At 41.8% G+C, this 6,617-nt stretch overlaps 1 long non-coding RNA gene across 1 annotated transcript; it reads left to right on the top strand.

Moving 5' to 3' along the window:
* The first annotated feature begins 4,872 nt into the window (after positions 1-4,872).
* On the top strand, positions 4,873-5,327 carry LOC139551143 (uncharacterized). Its single transcript, XR_011670209.1, has 2 exons — positions 4,873-5,058; positions 5,159-5,327. It is a non-coding gene; the product is annotated as an uncharacterized lncRNA (long non-coding RNA).
* The last annotated feature ends 1,290 nt before the right edge of the window (positions 5,328-6,617 follow it).

The following is a 6,617-nucleotide window of genomic DNA, read 5'->3' as shown; positions in this document are numbered from 1 at the left end:
AAGCACTAAACCTCAAAGCTTTACTTGAACCCTAAATTGTTCTCAAGTAGATTACTAAGAAAAGCTCATCCATTGTTTAAAAATGGTCTTTGACTTTGTGCAGATTGCCATCAATCTTTTTTCTCAGGATGTTGACAACTGTGCCATACAGATGGGAAAATATTTTTGATGTACCGATTCTATGGTTGAGTTGATATATAAAACGCAATATTCAAGACTTCGTGCTTTTCAGCTAAAATTATTATATAGAATTCTTGCCACCAACAAAATGTTGAATATTTGGGGCATAAAAATCATCGAAGATCTGCAGATTTTATTGTGAGGATACAGATTAAATTAACCATTTAGTTTGGTATTGCCCTCCGGTAGCCTGTTTCTGGTGTCAGGTTCAGGAATGGCTGAAAATGCATAGCATTGATCTAAAATTTACCCTAGAAATAGTACTGTTAGGAGATCTGGAGAGACCGGGTCAGTCAATTACTAATACTCTTCAACTTGCAATCTGTGGATTCTATTTGATTAGAGCGATTGAAATTGTACGTTAAACATCACAACATAGTTGAAAGATATATGTTGCGTAGAAATCTGAAGAGGGTGGCCAGCAGAGATAGGTGGGTTGGGCTGAGGGAAACTGAGGGTTGGGATGTGGAATTGGAGACAAGTGGGAGTTGTTGTGCAGGAGATCGAATGATGGTCAAAAATAAAAGTTTAAAAATGAATTTTAATGACACTACGGGACAGAGTTTATACAGCTAATGCCGGTTTGCCTGAGGCTGATTCTGTGCAGGTGTTTGTACACATGCATATACACACACTTATTCAAATAAACGTATACAAGGACACAGACATACTGTGGCAGACCAGGGGGTTTGGTCAAGACGTTTACACAGATCCGACACAGACAGAGTATGATTAGCTCGGTTTCAAGGGTGTTTATTGAATAATAAAATCAAATGAAAAGGATAGGTCTCCCCCATGAGACCCTCTCCGGGATATCGGGTCTTGCTGTATCCTGTTAGGCACACAAATGTCATAGCTCGGGCACCGTCACCTTACTTCCCCCAGTCCTCTCCTGTGTGCTGCCCTTCTGGCAGCTTTATGGGGCTTGAACAGCTGGTGAGCAATTAGTCCTGGGCGGAGAGCCCGTTGAGACCTGGCACATCCAGCAGATGGAGCCATCGCCTCGTGATGTATACTCCGGCTGTCACCAGGCCTCAACGAGTCTCCCCCTGGTGGCTGACCAGCTGTACGCCACAATACATGTAATAGTGCCAGACATGCACACAAACATACATTTGGCATTGCTGTTATGATTTTAGGTGTCCTTTGTTTTGTTTTTGTTTTTTTGCGTTGTTGGTGCATTGGTGTTCTTGGGGTGGGAAATGGAATGAATTGTATTTTTTTTTCTTGGGGCGGGAACTGTGGGAGGGGTCTCGAAAGGTTGAGGGACAGCTATTGGAGAACTGTGGGGGGGATCCTGGAGGGTTCACGTTTTATTGGCCTGGTGGGAGATCTGTCAACGTGCCCTTGAGCAGGGCATTGACCCTGGATGCTTCTGTGTGTCGCTCTGAATGGGAGTCTGTTGGATGACTGGTATAGTGAAGTTGTTGAGCGGTTTCACTGCAAGTATATTGTACGTTTCGGATATTCAATACAATACAATTAAAATAAAAAATACCTACAGTCTCATGGGTCTCCCAGTCGAGTCGGTACAGGTATTGAACCAGCATCTGTAGCAACACAGCTTGCTGTGTGCCACTCAGGTGCTGTACAATGTGCCACTCAGGTGTGCACTCAGGTGCTGTACAATGTGACTGGTCGGGAGTGAACTACACTACTACAGTATAAGCAAAATAATCCTAACAAAATAAAATCCTTAGTGTAACAGTTTTAGTAAGTAATACTGAAGTCGTGCACAATTATTCGTTTCTATTTAGGTTTATGTCACCTATTCATTGTCAGTTGGAGACACAGTAGGGCATAAAAGCTCTAACTCCCCCTTGCGTTGGTCTGGATCAATGAAGTGGTGACGTAGGGTACCATACTGAACCACAACATAATCACAAAACTTTTAATGGAGCAACCACTGTACATCACCGGGACCAAGCTTCCTGCCATCCAGGACCTCTATACCAGGCGGTGTCAGAGGAAGGCCCTAAAAATTGTCAAAGACTCCAGCGACCCGTCATACTGTTCTCTCTGCTACCAGATGGCAAGCGGTACCGCAGCGCCAAGTCTAGGTCCAAGAGGCTTCTAAACAGCTTCTACCCCCAAGTCATAAGATTCCTGAACATCTAATCAAATGGCTACCCAGACTATTTGCATTGCCCCCCCTCCCTCTTTTACACTGCTGCTACTCTGTTATTATCTATGCATAGTCATTTTAGTAATTCTACCTACATCTACATATTACCTTGACTAACCGGTGCCCCTGCACATTGACTGTAGCGGTACCCCCTGTATATAGCCTCGCTATTATTTTACTGCTGCTCTTTAATTATTTGATACTTTTATTTATAGGTATTTGTCTTAACTGCATTGCTGGTTAAAGGCTTGCAGTATGCATATGTTAACTTTTTAGGGATAGGGGGCAGCATTTTCACTTTGGATGAATAGCGTGCCCAGAGTGAACTGCCTCCTACTCTGTCCCAGAAGCTAATATTTGCATATTATTATTACTATTGGATAGAAAACACTCAGAAGTTTTTTAAACTGTTTGAATGATGTCTGTGAGTATAACATAACTCATATGGCAGGTGAAAACCTGAGAAAAATCCAACCAGGAAGTGGGATATGAGGTTAAGTGGGATATCTGAGGCTGGTCGATTTTCAACTCATCGCCTATTGAATTCCCAGTGGGATATGGATCTGTTTGTACTTCCTACAGCTTCCACTAGATGTCAACAGTCTGTAGAACCTTGAATGAAGCTTCTACTGTGTGGAGCCGGATGAGAGGGGAATGAGTCAGTGGTCTGGCAGAGAGCCAGGTCCTGGTCACGCGCATTCCACATGATATCGACTTGCGCTCCATTACTTCTATAGACATAAAGGAATTCTCAGGTTGGAACGCTATTGAATATTTATGATAACATCCTAAAGATTGATTCTATACTTAGTTTGAAATGTTTCTACGACCTGTAATATAACTTCTTGAAGTTTTCGTCCGACTGGACCTGCACGAGCGTTTGGATGTGTGCTATGTGTACTAAACCTTGCTACTTGGACATAAATAATGGACATTATCGAACAAAACTAGGATTTCTGGGAGTGCATTCTGATTAAGATCAAATGTAAGGGAATATTTATAATGTAATTTCGTATTTCTGTTGACTCCAACATGGCGGAGAAATTTTGTTTCTATCTGAGCGCTGTCTCAGATTTTTGCATGGTTTGTTTTTTTGAAATCTGACACAGCGGTTGCATTAAGAACAAGTGTATCTTTAATTCTATGTAAACAATGCATATTTCTGCAATTCCTCCGGATATTTGAGGTTCTGAACATGGCGCCAATGCAAACAGATTTTTGGATATAAATATGCACATTATCGAACAAAACATACATGTATTGTGTAACATGTCCTATGAGTGTCATCTGATGAAGATCAAAGGAAATTGATTAAATTAATGTTTTGCACTCCCACTTTCAGACAGTCAGGCGCTCATGAGGATCCTATAAGTAGGAGCTGTCCGCCAGAGAGGCAAATCAAGTCTTCAACAGCAAACTCCGCTCACCTGCTGGCAGTAGGATTTTATAGCCTTGGGTGTAGGGAAAGTGGAAAATAGAAAATGGGAGGACATTTATTTTGTACTGGGTAAACCATGCATTTGGATTCTTGCATAGATTGTAATGGGAACATGTGTGTAAATACATTTTAAGGTTGTACTGATTTTATGATGAGCTAATGCTAAACCAGTTACTGACTGTGTGGAGCCATGTTTGTTGACATCAATCATTGCATTGTGGGTGTCATATAAACGTCTGTTTGACCAAAGATGTTATAACAAAACAAGGCGCAGGGACTTGTCTTTCGAGGAACTTACGGAAGTGAATGATGAGAGGAAACGCAGCCCCTTTAAAACCTTTCTAGGACACACGTTCCGCTAGAGGAACCCCTCGACAACATTCCGCTGAAAAGTGTAACTTTCACACAAATGTAACTTTCACACATTAACAAGTCCAATACAGCAAATGAAAGATAAACATCTTGTTAATCTACCCATCGCGTCTGATTTAAAAAAAATATATGCTTTACAGCGAAAACACAACATATGATTATGTTAGATCACCGCCAAGTCCAAGAAACACAGCCATTTTCCCAGCCAAAGATAGGAGTCACAAAAAGTAGAAAGAGAAAATTAATCACTAACCTGCAATTATACACCATTTTAATAGAACAAGTATTTTTCTTAGGTTCTACCACAAATTATATGGAACTTGAGTTGACTTAAAATTTTTTGAATAATTTCAACACAAGGCCAGATTTTTTGTTTGCATTTATCTATATGCCAACAATGCCTAATTTATCATAACCATATATGGTATATTCAGTCAATAAAACAACAAGTGCCATTTAAGATTTATTGAAACCGTAATATCAACTGCTTATATTTTTTTAGTGGAACACAATCTTCAAATAAGGAAGTAACCTCAGCAATGGAATAACCTTGTTTTGTTAATTTCGTGCAGATTAAGCTGTCCCCCATTCTCCCCAACCCGGAATGGATATGATGGAAGGCGGCCCTTACTCTCGGCCAAAAAAGACAGCGGAGACCTTGGCTCCTGAAATGCCTATGTGGAAGGCTCATTGGATTCACCTCTAACTGTCACGAATCCCGCTTCCTGAGTCTGTTTTTGCCTGTGTTCTGTCCTGGAGTGTTTTTCCGGTGTCCTGGAACGCACCCTGTCTGGTTGCCGGGCGACGTAGCTAGTTGGGAGATCTCTGATTACCCGCACCTGTATCCCATCAGCTATCTGCACACCTGGTCCTGATCATCACCCCTCCACTTCATAAGCTCTGACCTGACATCCATTCCCTGCCGGATCGTTAGCCATGAACAGTATGTTGTGCCAGCGTATCAGCCTCCAGTTTGATAGTTTGTTTTGTTGTTTTGTACGTCTTGCTTGCCTTGAACTTACCTCCGTTTGTTCTGTCTACAGTCATTCACCCGGAACACTCACCCCATCCCTGCCTGGTCGTCGGTGGCTTCTGTTACTCCCTTGGATCTGCCTATTCACTCCCATCAACTCACCTCCGCTGCCCGCTCCGCCACCTGGATCTTTCTACCTCTACGTTTAAACTTGTAAATAAATACTCACCTTCGTCCTACTCTCCTTGTCCTGGTCTGCTTCTGGGTTCTACTTTAGAAAACCGTGACACTAACGGCACGTTCGCTGGTTAGAGTGTAGCTAACATTTACCAGAGTGGACAGGGAATCCCTAGACTCTACTGCCATGGCTGCGTACAGTGCATTAGGAAAGTATTCAAACCCCTTCACTTTTCCACATTGTTATTTTACAGCCTTATTATTAAAGTTTGATAAAACAATCTACACACAATACCCAATAATGACAAAGCAAAAACTGGTTTTAGGAATGTTTGCAAACTTATAAAAAATCTAATCACATTCACATAAGTATTCAGACCCTTTACTTTGTTGAAGCACATTTGGCAGCGATTACAGCCTCGAGTCTTCTTGGCACCGGTATTTGGGGAGTTTCTCCCATTCTTCTCTGCAGATCCTCAAGCTCTGTCAGGTTGGATGGGAGCGTCACTGCATATCTATTTTCAGATCTCTCCAGAGATCTTCAATTAGGTTCAAGTCCGGTTGGTTTCAAACTTCTTCCATTTAAGAGTGATGGAAGCCACTGTGTTCTTGGGGACCTTCAATGCTGCAGAAATGTTTTGGTACCCTTCCCCAGGTCTGTGCCTCGACACAATCCTGTCTCGGAGCTCTACGGTGTTTTAGGTCAGGGTGTGACTAGGGGGGTTATCTAGTATTTCTATGTTTGTTGGTGAATATGGTTCCCAATTAGAGGCAGCTGTTTATCGTTGTCTCTAATTGGGGATCATACTTAAGTTGTCATTTGTTCTCACCTGCTTTGTGGGATGTTGTTTCAGTTAGTGCCTATGTGCTCTCTGCACTTCACCTTCGTTGTATGTTTTCTGTAGTTTCACTTTGTATTAAAATACGTTGAACTCAACTCACGCTGCGCCTTGGTCCGTCTTTTGTGACATACGGACAATTTCTTCTCTCATGGCTTGGTTTTTACTCTGGTATGCACTGTCAACTGTGGGACCTTCTGGGCCAGTTTAGGCCTTAATGTGTACTAGTTAAACTAGGATATCTTCTTGTCAATATGGGGGCGCTGTTTCCACTTTGGAAAAAATCGTGCCCAAATTAAACTGCCTTGTACTCTATTCTAAATCGTACAATATGCATATTATTATTACTATTGGATAGAAAACTCAAGTTTCTAAAACTGTTTGAATTATATCTGTGAGTAAAACAGAACTCATTTTGCAGCAAACTTCGACAGGAAGTGAAAAATCTGAAAACGATGCTCTGTTCCAGGGCCTGCCTATTGAATTGCCTTATATTTATGGATTTGCATGCAC

This window comes from Salvelinus alpinus, chromosome 2 (assembly GCF_045679555.1).
Source record: "Salvelinus alpinus chromosome 2, SLU_Salpinus.1, whole genome shotgun sequence".
NCBI lineage: Eukaryota > Metazoa > Chordata > Actinopteri > Salmoniformes > Salmonidae > Salvelinus > Salvelinus alpinus.
This window is presented reverse-complemented; position numbering and strand designations above follow the sequence as displayed.